This window comes from Drosophila miranda (assembly GCF_003369915.1).
Source record: "Drosophila miranda strain MSH22 chromosome Y unlocalized genomic scaffold, D.miranda_PacBio2.1 Contig_Y1_pilon, whole genome shotgun sequence".
Lineage (NCBI taxonomy): Eukaryota > Metazoa > Arthropoda > Insecta > Diptera > Drosophilidae > Drosophila > Drosophila miranda.
In genome coordinates, this window is record NW_022881603.1 from 16,676,033 (window position 1) to 16,699,389 (window position 23,357).

Sequence of the window (23,357 nt, forward strand, 5' to 3'; positions counted from 1 at the left end):
CAAATTCAGGATCGCTGCGCGCCTTCCGCAGCGGGCTAAGCCCAAAAAATCGCTGCACTGTTCGTTGGACTGCTGCTCCATCTCCGCCACCCGGTGGATGCCCTCGAAGTGCTGTCGCATTTTCTGCACCTCGCCGGTGTAGACCCGCTGCAGGTAGGAGCTCGACCAGGCCGACACCTGCGACTGGGGCGAGAGGCTGCTCGAGCGGTAGTAGGACTGGCTGTCGTACAGCTCAAGGCTGGCATCTCCTGGCCCGGGCGAACCATTCTCGAAGCTGAGAAGCTCTGCCTCTGCCGTGTCGTCGGGTGGCCGCAGCGGGGGGCTGTGCAAGTGAAAATTTACCCGTGCTGCAGGTCGCTCCCCGTAAACGCCGCTCAGATCCGTCAGCGAGTAGCTCAGCTCCGTGTGGGTCAGCCCCTGAGTGTTTCTGGCCTTCTGGCGCGCCTGCATGTTGTGCTCGATGAGGCGCATCACCTCGGCCTCGTCGGGCGAGGAGTCCTCGCGAGCGTGGTAGATGGTCTTGGCCGGCTCCTCGAACTGGCGGTCCTCGAAGTACTGTATCTTCTGGTTGATATTCTCGGCGGGCTTCTGCTCCACTTTCGGCGGGGCAGCACAAGTCTTGGCCTGGCCCTTGACCTCGCTGGGCTTCGGCCGGGGCGGCACATCGGGGGCCCTGGTCAGCGTGAGTTCGGCATTCTTGGCGGCAATGGCCTCGCGCGTCTCCCTGGCCACCACCACGGGCGACTGACTGCGCGTGGGGCGTGGCAGAGTCTGCGGCTGCTGATGCTCCTCGCGCTTGCGCAGAACCGGTCCGATCAGCTGCTCCTTGGAGATGTTCGAATTGCAGCGCACCTTCAATGTGTTGGCATGGGCGCCCGCGACTGGCTTCGAGCCCTTCTCCACGGTGACCACGTACTGCTCGTCGACGGCTGCGGCGCCCTTGCAGTTGCCCGCATATATCTCATTCAGCTGCTGGGTGATCTTCTTGATCTGATCCTTGGACAGAGTGCTGACCAGGTCGTTGCCCAGGTGACGGTCCAACTCAGTGGTGGCGTCTGTTACCATCGCTTTTCGATGCTCCAGGCCTGCTCTGCTGGCCAGATCCGCCACAGTGTTTTGTCGCCATTGGCGCTGCACTGGCTGTAGCTGGCAGTCCTGATGGTGCTGCCTGAAGAGATTCAGCTGCTCAAAGTTCTCGCGCAGATCCTCCACGGACTTCTTCTTGGCACTGAGGGCCTGCTCCGTCTCCTGACGCCACTTGATTTCGCCCGCATTTCGGTCACGCTCACGCTGGTCGTTCTGCAGCTTGCCCACCAGATACTGCAGCTCCTTCTCGGCCCGCTCGTGCAGCCGCACCTTGCGCCACTCGTCAAAGGCCAGCAGCTCCGCATCCTTGCGCAGGGGATGGAAGCTGTTTGAGGACGTGGTCCTCTCCAGCTGGCCCACCCGCTCCAGGGTGCTGTAGAACCGGTTCAGATCCGTAAAACGCTCGCAGTTGTTGCGGTACCGGCAGCTGGGACTGTGCCGCTCCAGATACGTCAAGGATGTGGCGCTGTGGGCCAGATCTCCGCACTGGTAGAGACTTCCTGGAGCCGCGGCAGACCGCTTGCTGCGATAATCGGCGCTGCTCAGGCTGCTGGCCCGCGCGATGGCCTGTTCCCTGTCCTGCCGCTGGCTCGATCTCAGGCTATCGATGCGACGACGCGAGGGGGAGCGCACCTCTCTCCGGTTCTGGGGCACGCGAACCTCTCGTGCTGGCAAGAAACGTCGCTCCAGGGACTTCTCGTAGTCCGGCTGGGGCAACTGAGGCCGGGCAATGTCCGTGACCGTCTGGCATGGCTTGGCATGGCGATCGCGATCGCGATCCTTGTTCTCGTACTTCCACACCAGATCCTCGATGCAGCTGCTCGGAGCCTGATCCTGCACGGTCCCAGCATAGTCGTAGACATCCTCCGGCTCCAGGGAGCAGTACTTGTACTCCGTGGCACTGGACGCGGTCTGCTGTGGCAGGGACATGGACATGGACATAGAGACGGACTGCTTGGCGTTGTAGTCGTTCCAGAAGTTGGTCTTCTCGCGCACCGTATCGCTGTACGACTGCACGGATGCTTCGCCTTGCTGTTGCTGGAGGCGGATGGTTTTCCTACCTGGCTCTTGCGCGGCACATGACCCTCGCTGCGGCTGCTCTGCATCGGGACCAGCGACTTGGACTTGGGGCTGGGCTTCGCCTTGCCCACATAGATCTTGGGCGGGGCAATCGGCACGTACTCCTGGCGCACCATCGAGTTGATGGAGAAGGTGGAGTTGCTGCGCGGCAGGCTGTCGTTGGAGGCGTTCTTCGCCTGATTCTTGGGCAGCACCTTTCGCAGAGTGCGACCGCAGTCGATGAGGGTCTGGGGGCGCACCTGGGGGAAGCACATCGTCTGTCGGGTGGTGGTGCTCACGGTGCTCTGGCGCAGTCTGGGAAGGGATTTGCTGCGCGTGTGGTGCGCCTTGCAGGTGGCATAGGAGCGCACCGCCTCGCGCACCTCCTGGGGGGACTTGAGGAAGGGGTCCCTCAGGATGTTGGTGCTGGCCTCAAAGTTGGTCCGGCTGGGGGGCAGCGTGTTCTCCAGCCGCTTCTTCTCCTCGGCAAAGCTGCGCTCCTTGGAGATGCTCCGGCCAAAGGCCACCCGACTGCGACTCGATTGTCGCAGGGCCAAAAGACGGGCCGTCGGACGGCGACTGGGACTCAAGAAACGGAGACGAGACTGCTGCTGGACGCGGGTGACGCGACATGCGCCGCCGTCCTTGTCGCGCGTCTCCTTGGTGGCCGTGAGGGTGGCCAGCAAGGTGGATACGGCGCCCGCGCTCTTCGACCGAGAGATGGGTTCACGACGAGTGCTCGTCGAAGAGGCGACCTTCCTCAGGGTGATGGTTCCTCCGCCCGGGGGCTGGAAGCACTGCTCGTGACGGGACTTGGTGGAGCTCGACACACGCACCGTGCTCTTGGTGCAGGAGGATCTGCGGTTGGGTGGCATCGGGGCAGGTGCCTGATCCTGCTGCAGCTGCTGCTTCTTGCTCAGCGGAATGAACGAGGGCAGATTCTTCGACAGCTGCGAGAACATCTTGGGGTTGCTTCGTTTGTGACTTGTTGCTGGCGCTGGCAGGGGCGGCGGCGGCGGTTGTGGGGGAGGAGGAGGTGGTGGCGGTTGTGTTATTACTGGGCTGGGCACAGTGGGCTCGTGCTCGTGCTCGTACTCGTCCTCTTCCTCTTCCAGCTCCTTGGTGCTCACACGTATCTTGGTGAGGGTCGGAGTGATCTGTATGAATTCGAATTCCTCCACAATTTCTTGGGAAAGGCAAGACTTGGATTAGGCGGCGGCTTTTTGCTGGATTGTTGGTGCCAGTGCCTGTTGGTGGGTGCTGTTTTTCTTTTTCTTTTCTGGTGGGACAACTGGTGCCTACATCCTTGCCCCTTGAGGACAGAACGAACAACTTCAAGTGAGAGCAGTGTGTGTATGTGTGTGTGTGTGTGTGTGAGAGAGGAAACGAAACCAGGAACAACAGAGTAGTAAAGTGATCGATAGACCCGATAGAACCAACACCATTTGGATTACGATTAATTAGTGAATTAGTCAGTGGATTAGGCCAGCGACTTATGTTTATGTTAGGGATTATAAATCAAAAGAAAGACTCTCTCTTCACTTACCTCTGGGCCTCTCGGGCGCTGGCTTGCGGAAGCCGAAAAGGGGCGGTTCTCCGCCTGCCTGTAGACTCTTGTAGGCCTGTCGCTGCTCCACGGGTCTGAGGGGACTGCTGACGGGCAGCTCCTTCTTGCGGAAGACTAGGTTGGAGTCGCTGGTGTAGCCGGATTCCTTGGCCAGAGCTCTGCAACGACCAGAAGGAGGAGGAGGAGGAGTGTCAGGAGCGGTGGAGGTTCAGGTATCCTTGGGCACACTTACCTGGACAAGTTTCCTTCTGTGTAGAATGGAGATAGCTTCGATTGTTCTAGATTCTATCGTGGGGAAAGAGAATACTGTGAGGAAAGGTATTCCCACACGTAGGGGGCAGTATAGGGTTAGGCGCTAACGGCCGTTATCCGGGGATATCCGGAGGCGGCGAATTCCCGAGAAAAGCTCTCCCGGGGACCCAAGATGAGAGGGGAGGACCCCTGGAGAGAGAGCAGCGGGATGACGGGATCGGGCCGGCAGTGGCCCAGCGCATGACCAAATATGGTCATGAGATCACGCTACCAGCCAGGTCCCGTTGGAAAGCGACAAGGGAATGAAGGAACGCCGATGGAAAAATACGGGCACCGCATGGCGGAAAGTGCCGTTAGCGCCAGGCGGCATCGGCGGCGCCGACGCAGAAGCGAGCCTATAAGAGGAGGGCCGCGACCAGGAACGGGGGCAGTCAGCGAACGGAGCCAGCAAGAGTGAAGTGAATAGTGAGCCACAAGAGTGAGACCAAGCGAAGGGAAAAGAACGTTAGAAAGCGAACGCGTTGTGTGAGGATTGAGAGGCGGACTCGAGCGTGCAGCCAAGAGCCAAAGACCCAAATCCCTTGAACCAACGGTGCGACGCTTGACGCGCATCCCACCAGGAGTGAGGCACCCTCGGGCCGAAAAGCCAAGTGAGTCGAGTGAGAGCGAACGCGTCAGGCGCCTGACTGAGAGGCGGATTTGGGCCACGTGCCAAGAATCGCTAGCCTCAGTCAGTAGAGCCGGCGGTGCCACGCTCGGCGACGCCGTGGGGGGCCCAGGGAGCGGCACGCTCATCGAAACCACAGAGGAGAACCACGAGGAGAACCAGCACCGGAGTCGGAATAGCGTAAGATAGACTTAAGATACCAATAAAGCATATTAGCATACCAGTACAAGACCCAACCCGTGCCTTCTTACTTGTCGTCGGGGCAACATACAAATATTGTTGCAGCGAGCCTACCGACCGCTGAGCCAGCCCAGCTGCATCAGACGGGAAAAGAACGGATCGTTACAACTAGCGCCCAACGTGGGGCCTCTCGACAAGTAAAAGACAAAAGTGCATTTGGGAAGGGCGGTATTGAGTTTGGTATCGCGAGGGCATAAAAATGAGGAGCCGACGATGGGTTCATTCATTGAGGAAAGAGGACTTGGTACAGTGCGCGCGGGCGTGCGGTCTTCGATTGGAAGGCACGCTGACCGAGATGCGCCGAATCTTCAAGGAGTGGATAGAGAAGCACGGAGAGGAACCGGAGTATGCGGACGCGCTCGAGGCCTAGGAGATGAAGGCGGGAGGAGCCGTGACCGCGGCCCAGATGGAGGACGGGGCGGATCCATACGAGCGCCTGACGCTGCCGGCGAGTGCGGAGCAAGTAACGCTGTGGAGACGGCCGTCCGAGACCCAAGAGGAGCTCATCGCGAGCCTGGCGGTCCCGGTGAAAAGCCGGTCGCCTAGCCGACCGCGGGCAGAGAGTGGGGAGAGGCCAACCAGGCCAGCACAGCCGGAGCAAGGGAGCGCGAGAAACCCACAGGGATTGGAAGAAGGGAGAGCAGGGAAGGATCGTCGACGGGGACTCGATGAACAAACCACGAGACCGCCCAGTTCGAGTTTTGCCCACGTCGCCAAGCAGGTCAGGGAGTGGTCGTTTCGGTTCGACGGAACGGCGAAACCACTCGAATTCCTGGAACAGATCGAGTGGTCAGCCGACATGTACGGGTTGGAGTTGAATTTAATTCCGCGAGCCATGCCTGAGCTGCTAAAGGGTCGGGCGCTCATGTGGTTTGTAGCCAACAACAGGCAGTGGCAGACATGGGACGCATTTGCGCGTAGCTTCCAAGCATACTTCCTGCCGAGGGGGTATTTTGAAAAATTACTCCAGGAGGTGAGGTTGAGGAAGCAAAGATGGGGAGAGCCATTCAAGGACTACATAGTGGAGATGCAGACCCTCATGCGGCCACTAAAATGCACGCCCGAAGAGCAGTTGGAGCTCATTAGAGACAACAGCATGCCCGATCTGAGGGTGTTCATCCGGCCACATAGGTGCAGAGACCTGGATCACGTGATGACGCTGGCCGAGGAATTTGAGGCTCTGGAGAGGGACCGGCTGGAGTTCCAACGGGAGTGTCCGGCGAGTAAGGCAAAAGCAAACAATCCGTTCGCTCGTCCGGCAGTAACGGAGATATGTCGCCGCTGCCAGGGCGAAACGACAGCCAGCTCTGATTCGACTAGGGAAAAAAGGCCGGTCCCAACGCGGCGGGACGACCAAGCGAACACGAACATAGAGGCTGGGTTCGTGAAAAACCCAGCCCAGGCGTGTCGACGATGCGGAAGTGACCGCCATTGGGCACAAGCATGCAATGGCCGACCTATAACATTCTGCTGGAGGTGCGGCAAGGGAGGAGCCCCGACAGGGCAGGGCTGCCAGAAAGCGGGAAACGTCCCGCGACCCAAGCCGCGGAGGGCCGTGCCAGGGTCGCAAGACGAAGCCCCCCAAAGCTCATAGGAGAACTCACGGAGGAGGATGTCCAGCTGTCGGCGGTGGTGAGGATCGCGGGCAGCAACTGGAAAGCAACGGTCGATACCGGGGCGACAAGCAGTTTTATCAGCTGCGAGGCGGCGAGTAGACTGGGGGAAGAGAGGCGACAGAAAGAGACGAGGAAGCTGGTGCGGCTGGCTGACGGACGCAGCCGGGAAATCAATTCCCAGATCGAGGTGGAGCTGGCCTTCGGGGACAAGATCGTTACAATCCCGATTCTCGTGTTGCCCGGAGTAATAGATGAGCTGGTCCTGGGATGGGATTTCCTCGCCGCGGTCGGAGCAGAGGTGACCTGTGCGGGACACAGGATTGTGATCCCTGCGAGAGGCCACCGCCAGGGGCGGTTGGAGGAGAAGTTGTCAGTGGCGGTGGTAGCGAACACGGGAGGGTCTGTCGAGCCCGCATCCGACGGAACGCGAGCGGAGGAGGGATCGGTTGAAAACTTCCTGGCAAAGGAGTTGGAAGAGTTCCGAGAACTGAAGGGAGTGTCGAACATAGCTACACACACGATCACTATGAGTGATGCCCAGCCGGTCAAACAGCGTTACTATCCCAAAAATCCCAAGATGAAAGCCGAAATCAACCAACAGGTTGACGAACTGCTGGAAAGAGGGTGTATTGAGCCATCAAAGAGCCGGTACTGTTCACCCATCGTGATGGTCAAAAAGAAGACGGGAAAGTGGAGATTATGCGTGGACTTCAGACAGATAAACGCGAAGTCCATCAAGGATGACTATATTTTGGACCAGCTCAGGGAGGCACGGTTCATCTACTGATGAACTTAAAGGACGGATATTGGCAGATACCACTGGAGGAAGGCAGTAGAAAGTTCACCGCGTTCACGGTGCCCGGCAAAGGGCTGTTCCAGTGGAAGGTGATGCCATTCGGACTCCACTCAGCCTCGGCTACGTTTCAGAGGGCATTGGACCAGGTGATAGGCCCCGAGATGATGCCACACGCGTTCGCGTACCAAGACGACATCATTGTCATCGGCCGTACCGAGGAGGAGCACAAGCGCAACCTCGAAGAAGTTTTTCGACGGTTGAAGAACGCAAACTTGCGCCTAAATGTGGACAAGTGTCAATTTTTTAGGAAGGAGCTACGATACCTGGGGCATTTGGTAACGGGAGACGGAATCTGCACCGATCCCGAGAAAGTGGCGGCCATTAAGGAGTTGCAGCCGCCAGCGAGTGTCAAAGAGCTACGACAATACTTGGGCGTGGCCTCCTGGTACAGGCGTTTCGTAAAGGGATTCGCCACGTTGGTGCAGCCCCTCAGCACTTTGCTGAAGAAGAAGGCCAAGTGGGAATGGTCAACGGAACAGCAACAAGCGTTCGAGGACGTAAAAAGTCGGCTGACAGCAGACCCGGTGTTGGCATGCCCAGATTTCTCAAAGAAATTCGTGCTCCAGACGGACGCCAGCGACTACGGACTGGGGGCGATCCTGACGCAAGAGACGGAGAAGGGCGAGAGGGTCATCTCATACGTCAGTAGGACTCTGAATAGCGCAGAAAAGAACTATTCGGCGACTGAAAAGGAGTGTCTGGCCATTGTATGGGCTATAAGAAAGCTAAAGCCCTATCTGGAGGGATACCATTTCAAGGTAGTCACAGATCACATGGCGTTGAAATGGTTGAACAGCATCGAGAGCCCAACAGGGAGGATCGCCAGGTGGGCGCTGGAGCTACAACAATACGACTTCGAAGTGGCATATAGGAAAGGGCAGCTGAACGTAGTGGCGGACGCACTGTCCCGACAGCCATTGGCGGAGCGATGCCTGAGAACCACCGAGGAGGTAGCAGAGAAGGGACACGAACCGGAGGCAGAGTGCAGATGGATTAAAAAGGTCAAAGAGAGGATGAGGACGGAACCGAGGAAATATCCGGACTACGTCGAGGAAGCAGGCCAGATATACCGGCACATCCCGCACCGAGCTGGAGAAGAGGAGATAGCATCATGGAAGTTATGCGTCCCGAAGGATGTAAGAGAGAGAGTCATAAGAGAGAATCACGACTCGCCGGAGGCGGGGCACGCGGGCGGCAGAAGGACGATGGCCAGAGTAGCCGCCCGATACTACTGGCCGGGGACGCACCGAGATGTGAGGACATACGTGAGAAAGTGTGAAATCTGCATACGCTACAAACCAAGTCAACTGAAGGCGGCCGGGAAAAAGCTGACACAAGTGCCAGAGGAGCCGTGGGCAACGGTGTGTGCCGACTTCGTGGGCCCTCTGCCCAGGTCAAAGCATGGGTATGCCATGTTATTGGTGATGGTGGATCGGTTCTTGAAATGGACCGAGTTGGTCCCCTTGAGAAAGGCCACTGCGGAAGCACTAACAAAAGCGTTCCGAGAGCGCATCGTGTCCCGGTTTGGCGTGCCGAAGGTGGTGATCACGGATAATGGCGTCCAGTTCACCAGGAGAGCTTTTAAGAGGTTTTTGGAGCAGATGGGTGTACGGCATCAGTTCACGGCCCCGTACACGCCGCAGGAGAACCCGACGGAGCGAACTAACCGGACAGTGAAAACTATGATAGCTCAGTTCACCGAAGGGAACCAGAGGAACTGGGATGAGAAATGGCCAGAGATAATGTTGGCCGTAAATTCAGGGGTGTCCGAATCCACCGGGTACTCGCCGGCGTTCGTGGTCCAAGGGAGAGAGCCCAGGCTACCAAAGGCTCTATACGATGACGAAGCGCTTGGCACAGGACAGGGCACGCCCACTCCGGACGAGAACGCGGCCAAGTTGAGAGAGGTGTTTCAACTGGTGAGGCGGAATCTCGAGAGCGGCGCAGGACCAGGCGAGGTATTATAACCTGAGGAGGAGAGCGTGGAAACCCACGATTGGAGACAAGGTATGGGCCAAGCAACACCATCTATCCAACGCGGCCGAAGGGTTTGCGGCAAAACTGGCCCCGAAATATGACGGGCCCTACACCATAATGGATTTCGTGTCCCCGGTCATTTGTAAATTAAAGAAGGACATCGAGAAACGGACGCGGACCGCCCATATAGGGGACCTGAAGCCACAACCCGGGGAAGGAACCCCTAAAACAGGCCCTGGAGCCGAAGCGTAGACGACGCACAAGGAGGGGCAACGGGCGAGGCATACGGAGAAGGGTGGACGAGCACGAAAGACAGAGACTAACGGCAGGGGCAGAAAGGAGAGTCCCAGCTGGATGCCACGCAGGACAAGGTCGTACGGGATACTCTTACAACTAAGGTTCAGTAAAACTAAGAACCACGCGTGTCACGCAGGACATGAATCGCCCACAAGGGAGGAGCGGGCGGCCCAACTTGATGCCACGCAGGTCAAGGCCGTACAGGATACTCTTACAACTAAGGTTCAGTAAAACTAAGCAGCAGACGGCGACCGGCGGACCAATAAAGCTGGACCTACAAGAAAAAAAAAGGAGGATTAGCTCGTCAGCCAATAGGAACTGATCAAAGGCAAAGAAGGTAGAAGATACCCGGGTTACCACTATCCCAGGGGGGGCGGGTTGCGTGGTGCGTCGACGGACGAGGGGGCACCCGAGAAGGGGGTTCCGAGATGAGCAGAAGTTCGGGTCCGGGTCCAGGGCATCGAAGCCAGCTGCTAACGTCGGGGATGGCGGGACAAAAGCGGATGCCGCCCGTGCGCGGTCTACCGGCTGGGGAATCGGATGATCCCTGGGTCCCAGGCGCGGCACGTGGGTGACATCCGCGTCTAAGCCGATCCAGAGACGGGCGGAGCTGGCCACGGGGGCGGGCCGATGTTTCGCAGCACGGGCGAAAGGTCGGAGGACCTATTGATCACGAGCTGGGAGATCGGTCAGCACCCTGGACTGGAACCCAAGGACGGGCTGGAAGAAAGGCAAGGTGAGATGAGGAACCCAAGAACTCGGGAGGCTTACCAGATTCAAGGCGAACCCAAACAACACGTCGCCAGACCTGGAAGTAGAAAGGGCCAAATAAAAAAAAAAAAAGAGAAAAAGGAAGAAAAAGTGGGAACCGAAGGAAAGCTAACAAAACCAGGGGGCACCCTAGGGTTAACGCGGCGAGAGGCGCGGATAACTTTCAAAACGGGAGCGAGCGAGAGAGAGCCAGCTGGAAGGCAAGAGAGAGCCGTCCCACGGGCCCATGTAAGGCACCGTTACAGGGAAAGGTGAGCACCGGCACGAGCCCTTATAAAGGGGGGAGCAGCGCACGATCAGGTCTTTTCAAAAGTTGACCACGTGGAAAAAAAAGGGTAAGATGCAGCAGCACTTAATAAGGTACATAACGGAGCAGCGAAAATGGATTCGCCGCTGGTATCAGGCTATGGGTGATACGCAAAGTCGGCGACAGGCGTACCAGGTCGAGCGCGAGGAGCAAAGGGCGAGTAGGAGTAGGTCCCCGGAGCTACAGTTATTGGCCTCACCGCTAGTGTCAACCGCGGGATCCATGGGACCGACGGTGTCCCCCGTGGTATCGCCGGGGTACACCGAGGCGGAAAGTGACCTAGAATTGGTGAGCTGGGAGCCGGCGCCACGGAGAAAACGCGCACGCGAGGCGAAGCGCGAGGAGCCCCGGACCAGCAGACGCGAGGAGCCCCACACCAAGCGCGAGGAGCCCCGGACCAGCAGACGCGAGGCGCCCCGTACCAGCAAGCGCGAGGGGTCCCGCACCAGCAAGCGCGAGGAGCCCCACACCGGCAAGCGCGAGGAGCACCGGACCAGCAGACGCGAGGAGTCCCGCACCGGCAAGCGCGAGGAGCCCCGGACCAGCAGGCGCGAGGAGCCCCGGACCAGCAAGCACGAAGAGCCCCGCACCGGCAAGCGCGAGAAGCCCCACCCCAGCAAGCGCGAGGAGCGGCCTGAGGGAGGAAGGAGGGGACGCACGGAGACGCGGAAGGAGGAGCCCAGTGAGCGGGCCTCGAAGCGGGCGTCCACGCGTTCGTCGCGTACGGCCAAGGAAGAGGAGTCGTCGGCACGCACAAGGGGGAGGTCGACGGCGCGGCGAGGGGATCAGCGGCCGACAGACCCACAGGTCGAGGAGCCGCAGCCAACGCCGACCGAAACCGCGGTCAAAGAGCCGCAGAAAACGCCGACCGAAACCGCGGTCAAAGAGCCGCAGGCAACGCAGGCCGACATCGCGGAAAACAACGCGGCCGCTGAGGCACGACGCCTCGCGGAATGGCACCGGCGGTTCGCGCTGGCCGCGGCAGCGGAGGAGCGGAGGCAACGGCGTGTATGGGAGGACGCCTTGACCCTGGCAAAGAGGCTGAAGGCCACGCAGGAGGCTGAAAAGGCGGCGCAAGAAGCGGAGGCGGAGCGCCACAAACGGGACGTCGCGCACCAATGGCGGTGTATTAGCCGGATCGACGCAGCGGAGCAAAGGGAGATTGCGCGTCTGCGTGCGGAAGCGGAGAAGGCAAGGGCGACGCGGGCGGAGGGCGCGGCAGGCGGGCTGGCGGTGATCTCCAGCGATGAGGAGGAGGCGGAGTGCCCACCAGCGCCGAAGGCGGCTCGAGTCCAGTCGCCCGAAGAGGAGTGGCAGGAGAGGCTACGACGAGCCGAGGTGGAGGAGGAAGAGCTCTGGCAGCCACCCCCTGAACACGTCGAGTCCGAGGAGGAGCCACGGCCGCAGGCCCCACCGTCACCGGGGGCAGAGGAAGAGCTGTTCCAGCGTCGGCCGCCGGCTGACAACGCGCGCGGTCAAGGGGCTCAGCAGCAGCAGCAGCAGCGTCAGCAGCAGCAGCAGCAGCACTGGCACGGGCCCTCTGCCCAGGTCAAAGCATGGGTATGCCATGTTATTGGTGATGGTGGATCGGTTCTTGAAATGGACCGAGTTGGTCCCCTTGAGAAAGGCCACTGCGGAAGCACTAACAAAAGCGTTCCGAGAGCGCATCGTGTCCCGGTTTGGCGTGCCGAAGGTGGTGATTACGGATAATGGCGTCCAGTTCCCCAGTAGAGCTTTTAAGAGGTTTTTGGAGCAGATGGGTGTACGGCATCAGTTCACGGCCCCGTACACGCCGCAGGAGAACCCGACGGATCGAACTAACCGGACAGTGAAAACTATGATAGCTCAGTTCACCGAAGGGAACCAGAGGAACTGGGATGAGAAATGGCCAGAGATAATGTTGGCCGTAAATTCAGGGGTGTCCGAATCCACCGGGTACTCGCCGGCGTTCGTGGTCCAAGAGAGAGAGCCCAGGCTACCAAAGGCTCTATACGATGACGAAGCGCTTGGCACAGGACAGGGCACGCCCACTCCGGACGAGAACGCGGCCAAGTTGAGAGAGGTGTTTCAACTGGTGAGGCGGAATCTCGAAAGAGCGGCGCAGGACCAGGCGAGGTATTATAACCTGAGGAGGAGAGCGTGGAAACCCACGATTGGAGACAAGGTATGGGCCAAGCAACACCATCTATCCAACGCGGCCGAAGGGTTTGCGGCAAAACTGGCCCCGAAATATGACGGGCCCTACACCATAATGGATTTCGTGTCCCCGGTCATTTGTAAATTAAAGAAGGACATCGAGAAACGGACGCGGACCGCCCATATAGGGGACCTGAAGCCACAACCCGGGGAAGGAACCCCTAAAACAGGCCCTGGAGCCGAAGCGTAGACGACGCACAAGGAGGGGCAACGGGCGAGGCATACGGAGAAGGGTGGACGAGCACGAAAGACAGAGACTAACGGCAGGGGCAGAAAGGAGAGTCCCAGCTGGATGCCACGCAGGACAAGGTCGTACGGGATACTCTTACAACTAAGGTTCAGTAAAACTAAGAACCACGCGTGTCACGCAGGACATGAATCGCCCACAAGGGAGGAGCGGGCGGCCCAACTTGATGCCACGCAGGACAAGGCCGTACAGGATACTCTTACAACTAAGGTTCAGTAAAACTAAGCAGCAGACGGCGGCCGGCGGAATAATAAAGCTGGACCTACAAGAAAAAAAAAAGGAGGATTAGCTCGTCAGCCAATAGGAACTGATCAAAGGCAAAGAAGGTAGAAGATACCCGGGTTACCACTATCCCAGGGGGGCGGGTTGCGTGGTGCGTCGACGGACGAGGGGGCACCCGAGAAGGGGGTTCCGAGATGAGCAGAAGTTCGGGTCCGGGTCCAGGTCATCGAAGCCAGCTGCTAACGTCGGGGATGGCGGGACAAAAGCGGATGCCGCCCGTGCGCGGTCTACCGGCTGGGGAATCGGATGATCCCTGGGTCCGAGGCGCTGCACGTGGGTGACATCCGCGTCTAAGCCGATCCAGAGACGGGCGGAGCTGGCCACGGGGGGCGGGCCGATGTTTCGCAGCACGGGCGAAAGGTCGGAGGACCTATTGATCACGAGCTGGGAGATCGGTCAGCACCCTGGACTGGAACCCAAGGACGGGCTGGAAGAAAGGCAAGGTGAGATGAGGAACCCAAGAACTCGGGAGGCTTACCAGATTCAAGGCGAAGCCAAACAACACGTCGCCAGACCTGGAAGTAGAAAGGGACAAATAAAAAAAAAAAAAGAGAAAAAGGAAGAAAAAGTGGGAACCGAAGGAAAGCTAACAAAACCAGGGGGCACCCTAGGGTTAACGCGGCGAGAGGCGCGGATAACTTTCAAAACGGGAGCGAGCGAGAGAGAGCCAGCTGGAAGGCAAGAGAGAGCCGTCCCACGGGCCCATGTAAGGCACCGTTACAGGGAACGGTGAGCACCGGCACGAGCCCTTATAAAGGGGGGAGCAGCGCACGATCAGGTCTTTTCAAAAGTTGACCACGTGGAAAAAAAAGGGTAAGATGCAGCAGCACTTAATAAGGTACATAACGGAGCAGCGAAAATGGATTCGCGGCTGGTATCAGGCTATGGGTGATACGCAAAGTCGGCGGCAGGCGTACCAGGTCGAGCGCGAGGAGCAAAGGGCGAGTAGGAGTAGGTCCCCGGAGCTACAGTTATTGGCCTCACCGCTAGTGTCAACCGCGGGATCCATGGGACCGACGGTGTCCCCCGTGGTATCGCCGGGGTACACCGAGGCGGAAAGTGACCTAGAATTGGTGAGCTGGGAGCCGGCGCCACGGAGAAAACGGGCACGCGAGGCGAAGCGCGAGGAGCCCCGGACCAGCAGACGCGAGGAACCCCACACCAAGCGCGAGGAGCCCCGGACCAGCAGACGCGAGGCGCCCCGTACCAGCAAGCGCGAGGGGTCCCGCACCAGCAAGCGCGAGGAGCCCCACACCGGCAAGCGCGAGGAGCACCGGACCAGCAGACGCGAGGAGTTCCGCACCGGCAAGCGCGAGGAGCCCCGGACCAGCAGGCGCGAGGAGCCCCGGACCAGCAAGCACGAAGAGCCCCGCACCGGCAAGCGCGAGAAGCCCCACCCCAGCAAGCGCGAGGAGCGGCCTGAGGGAGGAAGGAGGGGGCGCACGGAGACGCGGAAGGAGGAGCCCAGTGAGCGGGCCTCGAAGCGGGCGTCCACGCGTTCGACGCGTACAGCCAAGGAAGAGGAGTCGTCGGCACGCACAAGGGGGAGGTCGACGGCGCGGCGAGGGGATCAGCGGCCGACAGACCCACAGGTCGAGGAGCCGCAGCCAACGCCGACCGAAACCGCGGTCAAAGAGCCGCAGAAAACGCCGACCGAAACCGCGGTCAAAGAGCCGCAGGCAACGCAGGCCGACATCGCGGAAAACAACGCGGCCGCTGAGGCACGACGCCTCGCGGAATGGCACCGGCGGTTCGCGCTGGCCGCGGCAGCGGAGGAGCGGAGGCAACGGCGTGTATGGGAGGACGCCTTGACGCTGGCAAAGAGGCTGAAGGCCACGCAGGAGGCTGAAAAGGCGGCGCAAGAAGCGGAGGCGGAGCGCCACAAACGGGACGTCGCGCACCAATGGCGGTGTATTAGCCGGATCGACGCAGCGGAGCAAAGGGAGATGGCGCGTCTGCGTGCGGAAGCGGAGAAGGCAAGGGCGACGCGGGCGGAGGGCGCGGCAGGCGGGCTGGCGGTGATCTCCAGCGATGAGGAGGAGGCGGAGTGCCCACCAGCGCCGAAGGCGGCTCGAGTCCAGTCGCCCGAAGAGGAGTGGCAGGAGAGGCTACGACGAGCCGAGGTGGAGGAGGAAGAGCTCTGGCAGCCACCCCCTGAACACGTCGAGTCCGAGGAGGAGCCACGGCCGCAGGCCCCACCGTCACCGGGGGCAGAGGAAGAGCTGTTCCAGCGTCGGCCGCCGGCTGACAACGCGCGCGGTCAAGGGGCTCAGCAGCAGCAGCATCAGCAGCAGCAGCAGCAGCGTCAGCAGCAGCAGCATCAGCAGCAGCAGCAGCACTGGCACGGGCCACAGGGAGCCGCCATCGGGCCGTTCGTCTCGCAGGAGGTGCGCTCCGCGGTACGAGACGGCATGATGTGGCACGTGCAAGCGCTGCACATATCGTGGGCCTCTGGGTCCGCGCCCCAGCATCCCGGGCAAGAGGCGAGGGAGATTCGACTGTGGGAGGAGGCACCACGCGCCAGTGACGAGCGGGACCCGAGGCGTCGGGCACGGCCACAGGAGTCGACAGGCCCAGGTGCCCGAGGAGGCGCCCGGGCGTGTTCCAACATCACTGGGCCCTCCGCCGTGGCCCAGCGGCGGCACCCGAAGTCGAGGTGGCGACCGACGGCGAAGCGGATGACGGCGCGAGAGCAACGGCGGAAGCGAAGAAGGACGAGGCCGCGGAACAACACTCACCTGAGCCATGGGAGAGAGGTCCTTGGCGATGGCCGGAACCCGGCCAGGGCGAGCGTCCGAAGCTGGGCCGACAGGCGTCGTGCCCAGGGGAGCGGGCGGAGGCGCGCCGGCCCGAGCTCCAGCGCCATACATCGTGGCCCCAGACGAGGTCGGCGGACAACTCACGGTGGCGGTCCGTCAAACGCGAGGAGTGGGGCGACGGGGGCGTCCGGTACCGGCTATTGGTGTCCACCGATCGGCAGGAGGGATTCCGGGCTAGGTATTGAGGAGAAAAGAAGAGTAGAGAAGAAGAATGGGAAAAAAAGTAACTGAAAACAAGAACAAGTAAAAGAAAATAAAAACCAAAATAAAAAAACAAACATGGTCTTACCTTGCAGCAGAGGAACAGCGGGGAATCGGTGAAGCTTGAATGAAGGCGGCGGAAGGCGTTAAAGCGGGAGGAAAACTTACCCGAAGCATCCAGAGGGCCGGCGGAAGGCATGCGCGCCAGCGAAGGGTAGTAGGGAAAACCAGACGCGCACAAGATAAACAAAGAAAACACCCGGCATCGCGAGAAAATAGTACGTTTCCAGTCCATTGAGGAATTCGCGATCCGGAAGTAAAATACGCACGCTGCGACATATCGAGTAGATCACAAAAACGACCCTATGCTGTATCGAGTGGAGCGTAAGGGCAACGCTGTGTCATATCGAGTAGGTCAGAATAGCGACCGTACCCTATATTGGGCGGTGCAAAAGAAGCTCCTATGCGAACTATCGATAAGGGGGAATCGAATCGATCGCGCTCATCGGAGAGATACGGCAACACCGCAAGGCGTGAGGCCGAAAGAGGGCGCCAGGGGCACCCGGGTCGAGAACAAAGCACGCGCGCGCCGGTAGCGCGGGGTTTTTGAAGCATCCCAAACCTGGGACGCGGAAAACCGGGGTTTTCCGCCAATAAAAGAAAGGGGGAAGTGGAGGAAAAGTATTCCCACACGTAGGGGGCAGTATAGGGTTAAGCGCTAACGGCCGTTATCCGGGGATATCCGGAGGCGGCGAATTCCCGAGGAGAGCTCTCCCGGGGACCCAAGATGAGAGGGGAGGACCCCTGGAGAGAGAGCAGCGGGATGACGGGATCGGGCCGGCAGTGGCCCAGCGCATGACCAAATATGGTCATGAGATCACGCCACCAGCCAGGTCCCGTTGGAAAGCGACAAGGGAATGAAGGAACGCCGATGGAAAAATACGGGCACCGCATGGCGGAAAGTGCCGTTAGCGCCAGGCGGCATCGGCGGCGCCGACGCAGAAGCGAGCCTATAAGAGGAGGGCCGCGACCAGGAACGGGGGCAGTCAGCAAACGGAGCCAGCAAGAGTGAAGTGAATAGTGAGCCACAAGAGTGAGACCAAGCGAAGGAAAAAGAACGTTAGAAAGCGAACGCGTTGTGTGAGGATTGAGAGGCGGACTCTAGCGTGCAGCCAAGAGCCAAAGACCCCAATCCCTTGAACCAACGGTGCGACGCTTGACGCGCATCCCACCAGGAGTGAGGCACCCTCGGGCCGAAAAGCCAAGTGAGTCGAGTGAGAGCGAACGCGTCAGGCGCCTGACTGAGAGGCGGATTTGGGCCACGTGCCAAGAATCGCTAGCCCCAGTCAGTAGAGCCGGCGGTGCCACGCTCGGCGACGCCGTGGGGGGCCCAGGGAGCGACACGCTCATCGAAACCACAGAGGAGAACCACGAGGAGAACCAGCACCGGAGTCGGAATAGCGTAAGATAGACTTAAGATACCAATAAAGCATATTAGCATACCAGTACAAGACACAACCCGTGCCTTCTTACTTGTCGTCGGGGCAACATACAAATATTGTTGCAGCGAGCCTACCGACCGCTGAGCCAGCCCAGCTGCATCAGACGGGAAAAGAACGGATCGTTACAATACATTAGTCAGCATTTAAGGGGAGATGCAGAGTGCATTTGTTGATTTGATTTGCTTAAATTTTTGGTACTAGTTGAGGTGCCTTGGCGATGATCCTGCCTCGCTCTCTCTCTAAAGAAACTTACTCCGACTCCATCGAAATCATCGACAAACTCTATTATAATGCGCGGTATGCGCGTATGCTCCCTAAGCCACTTTTCGCATGGTATTGCATGGATCGGTTAATTAGACAGGAAACAGGAGAGATACAGTAAGCAGTAAAGGAACGGGCTTAAATCGACTTGAAATGACGGAAAACAATCGGAAACTATAAGCTAAAACTAAAACTGTGGTAACAGTAGTTAAGATACGATCTAGGAATACAAATATAGTAGAGTGCCATACCCCGTTAAAGATGTCCATCACTTCGTCCCACCACTAGAATTGTGAATAGAATATATATTTGCTGTGAGTTAGAATATTGACGCGATCTGAATGACTGTATGAGTGAATGAGTGTATGCGAATGAAGTGGGGTCAGGTATTATCATGGCAGTGCTGGGTCAAAATATTCGGTTGTAGCAGGGAAACTATTTGAGACCGCCATAGTCGAGTAATCCGACCCTAAAATACCCGACACTCAAATTTATCTACGATTATAAAGTCCCAGATTCAACCACTAGGTGGAAAAAAAAAGATATTCCCACCTTTTTCTAAGTGAAAATTTTCCAAGGCTTAGTACCTCAAGAGACAGACAGACAGAAGCTGATACATCGAATCGCTACGAAAAATATATGAGGTACAGGACTGAAATTGTAATATATACCAATAGTTTTGCTCCGAGAGTGGTAATTGTAAGAAGAATCTTTTTATACCCGATACTCAAAATGAGTATTGGGGTATATTAGATTTGTGGTAAAAGTGGATGTGTGTAACGTCCAGAAGGAATCGTTTCCGACCCCATAAAGTATATATATTCTTGATCAGCATCAATAGCCGAGTCGATTGAGCCCTGTCTGTCTGTCCGTCTGTCAGTGATATGTCACTGCTACAAAAATATTTGAAAACTTCGCCCCGCCCACTTCCGCCCCCACAAAGGACGAAAATCTGTGGCATCCACATTTTTAAAGATACGATAAAACCAAAAACGCAGAATCGTAGAGGATGACTATATGTTCTAGAGTGTAAAATCTCAACTAGATCGTATAATTATTATAGCCAGAATCAAGAAAACAATTTCATTCTTTCTCGCTCTGTCTCTCTCTAACACACAGGTTTCATGGTCGTCTTGGCCAATTGCAAAATATGAGTTCAAGGATCTCAGAACCTATAAGAGCCAGAGCAACCAAATTTGGTATCCACACTCCTGTGATATCGGACCTTGACCGTTTCGTGTCCAAATTTCGCCACACCCCCTTCCGCCCCGCAAAGGACGAAAATCTGGGGCATCCACAAATCTCAGAGACTATTAAGGCTAGAGTAACCAAATTTGGTATCCGCACTTCTGTTAGATCTCACTATAAAACGTATATCTCAGAATTTCGCCCCACTCTTTTCCGCCCCCACAAAGAACGAAAATCTGTTGCATCCACAATATTGCACATTCGAGAAAACTAAAAACGCAGAATCATAGATAATGACCATATCTATCAGATTGTTGAATCTGGATAGATAATCTGAGGAGAGCCATACTGACTTAGTATCGGGTATAACTGTAGAGTTGCGGTCTCCGCAGCAACTCACAACGTTCCCCCTCGTTTCACTTAAATTTTGACATTAATTTGAAAATATTTGACTGAAATAAATTGTATATTTAAATGAAATACATTTCATATTTAAATTACATATTTTACTATTTAAAATAAATATATATCCCACATTGAATATATTAAATTTAACTGAAAGTGTTTTCTGTTTAGATTAAATGTGGGACTTATAAAAAGATTTTTGAATACATCTAGCCTATATATTTTTACATCAAAGTGAATTCTACTTAATTTTCTGTACGTCTATTAATATATATTTCCAAGAAACCAACAAGTGTCGGGTATACTCGTAAGTGGATCAATTAAGCGACTACCGAGTTTTTGGTCTACAGTGGGTTAAAGGTGTTAAAAGGGTTAAATGATTGTGAGCTTAGCACCGAAATTGTCAAGCCGTGGTGATGTTGATGAATGCTCGCCTTCGGTTCGGACTTACCTCCTTCTTCTCCTTTTCGGACACAGACGAATGTCCTGTGGTGTAGTCCTCAATGCGACCTGGCTGATTTTTATACGAATTCTGAGCCGACTTGATGGGATTTGGCATAGTACCATACAACCTGTAAGAAGCAACACTCTTTGAGTCGACTTCAATGGCAAACTCAATGCTGGGGGTGACCTACTTCTCGTCCTGGCTCAGGTTTCGCACATTGACGGCCGAGGAGACTGACTGCACTCGATGCGGATTCTGTGTGCGGTACCTCACCGTGGAGTAGTCGGAGTCGTAGTTGGGTTCGGACTCTGATACGTAACCGTTGCTCTTGTACGACGGACGGGCTGTATGGGTACGCAAGGGGCGAATAGAAGAGACACACATTAGTCGGGGTCACCAGCTCGATGCTGGGATCTTCGGTATCAGGTTCTACCAGTGCGTTTAATACTCGTACATTGCTTGGATGGTGTACTGGCGGCGGACATGATGTTAGGCTAGCGTTTGTGCTGTGGTTGGCGGGTGGAATTGGTGACGGAGATACTCATATGAGAGAAATAAAATATGTAGATAAACCAAATAATAATAAAGCATGCACTACGGGTAAAGCTCTCTGCTTCGAGCAGGCACCACAGCGTTGGGCTTCTATCTCTATCTACGAGAATGTATGTACAAGCAAATGGAAGGTTACTTAGGGCGGAAATTGGTATAGTTTAAAGATCAAAGAATTACCTCTGGGACACTTGTAGCGTATCACGAAATCGTCTGAGGCAAAGCGAATGGGAGGATGAGATATTGTGAAGAGACAGACCAAAGAGGAAAAATCATTGACCGGAATGCAGCATTAAAGGGGGGTTAGGGATTCGTGGATTCGTGGGATTCGGGATGGGAGTGTGGTTCATGGAGGGTGGATTTGGGATTTGGATTTTGGGGTTTTCATGGAGTTCACAATGCTTCATACCAATATGATAGAGGGAGAGAGACATTTACCGCCGTTCTTCTGCTTGTGTATGGTCTGATAGAGGCGCTTGTACCACTCATGCTGATGCGGCTCCTGGACCTCCTGCATGTGAGGGGGTGGATAAGGAAACAGTTGCATATCACAAATCACATTTCACATCGGACCCACATCAAGTGGCGATTCCCTCCTGGCCCCCTGTATCCTTTACCGATCTGAGTATGATGGGCATTCCATCGTTGGTCACCGGACCGATGCCAACGTACTGCCTCCGACCTAACTGTGCCATTTTGCGCGGACGATCGTGGTCCGTTTCCGTGCTTGACTTTGTAGACTGGAAACCGCAGATTAATTAACGGTTAGTGGTTGGTTCATTGTGGGGATGTGAGACGGATTGGGTTGTGGGTCTTCGGGTGGGGACACGGGTGTACAAAGGTCAGTGTTGTGCAGCAACGTGAGCGCGAGCTTTCCCTATGGTCATTTGCCAACACTCTGGGTTGGGTCCCTAATTGCATGGATACTTACTGACTTCATTGGGCCTATAGGCTGGGCGGCTAGTGTCCGACAGTTGGCGGCGCACGAACGGCCTCTGCAGCTCCGAGGTGGAAGCCGAGCGTTCAAAGGCTTTTGGGGCGATAAACGAGAACCGAACGTTAGAAAGGCAGAACGAGAGAAAGGGACACAAAGAGAAAGAGAGACAGAGAAAGGACTAGCACAAGAAGAACTGTATCTGTCTGTGTGTGTGTGTGTTTGTGGGTGGAAAGTACTACTTCTGATCTTGTCCAAGACGCTGGCTGATGGAGCCACTGGGCCAAAATGGGTGGAGCAGTCCGTTTCGGTGTAGTCGGAGTAGGGGTCTCCGTTTGTATGCGACCAGGGTGGTCGCTCTTCGTCTGTGGCTCCTGCTGTTGTGGCAGGGTGGGCGACTCGAAGCGCACCGGGCGGAACTCCTTGCGGCCGCTCAACGACGGCGATGGCTGCGGTGTCCACACGGGCTGCGTGGGCGGCGGCGGGGGCGTGGGTGCCGCCGATGAGCTGTGGTTCAGATCGCTGGCGGAACCGTACGGTGTCCACACGCCTGTTGAAAGTTTTCAATGATTGAGAGCGTGGGCGTTTGGGGCACAGGTGGGGGGCACAGGCAACATGACATCTTCAGGGGCGCCGGATATCGAGATCGTTCAGAGATTGAGTTTCCCCTTCCCTGGACATTTATCCTTGTCAGCAAGTTCACGCTCGCAATGTGCGGTTTCCCTTTCCTTATCCTCCCCTCCCTTCAGTTCTCTTCCTTCTCTCGAATATAGTTTCGTTTCGACAGTCGACAAACCGAGCGAAGACAAATTGACAAACAAACATAGCGACGTGGAACAGCAATAATTAATACGACGGACGGCGACCAAGAAAGCCTAGCCGCCATTTGGCAGCCATTAAAAAATCGGCCAAAACACACACACACACTCTCGCACCGCTCTCACGCATGCACACAGCCACACTCTCACACACGGTCGGATGGATGGTCGGACGGATGGCCGGAAGGGGAGTGTAAAGGCGCTGCGGATGAGTCACAGCATTTGGCGCATGTTTAGCATTCACAATCACACAAATAGATACTCACGTACAAACGTATCTGTATATTCTCGTACCGTTAAAGAACGATGCGAGGCTTGTTCCAAGGGTTTGTTGGACCGCAACGAAACGATTATCCCAAAACAAATCGAAGAAGATCGATCTATCTAAATATCGGAAAAACCATACGAATCTTATTTCCGATTGCTTCTTAGGTGTTTCGCTATCGATATCGATAAGTAGAGACATAATCTCTTCTGATATCTCAAATATCAAATAAATAGGTCTTTGATTCGTGGAATGGCATTGAAAACCTATGGAAGGCACTTCTGGCCTATTCATGTTCATGTTATCCATATTTGTAATTCAATATCGCGCATTCTACAATCGCAATCAAGAAATCTTTGAAAGAGCTATTCACCGAAAACTTCGACTAGCTGTTCATATGGCATACAAAATGTATATTATATTAAATGCATTGAAACGAGCACGAAACGTACCAAAATAGTAGCCAACCAACGTTGCCAAAATCCGTGTATTTTATTGGCGAGCAGACGGAGCCGAGTAGATCAGAGCGAAGGATGGCCCGAAGGAGAAT

The 23,357-nt window shown here is 56.5% G+C and overlaps 1 pseudogene; it reads right to left on the minus strand.

The window, feature by feature from the left end:
* LOC117185859 overlaps positions 1-23,357 on the minus strand; it is a 39,940-nt pseudogene that overhangs the window by 6,951 nt on the left and 9,632 nt on the right.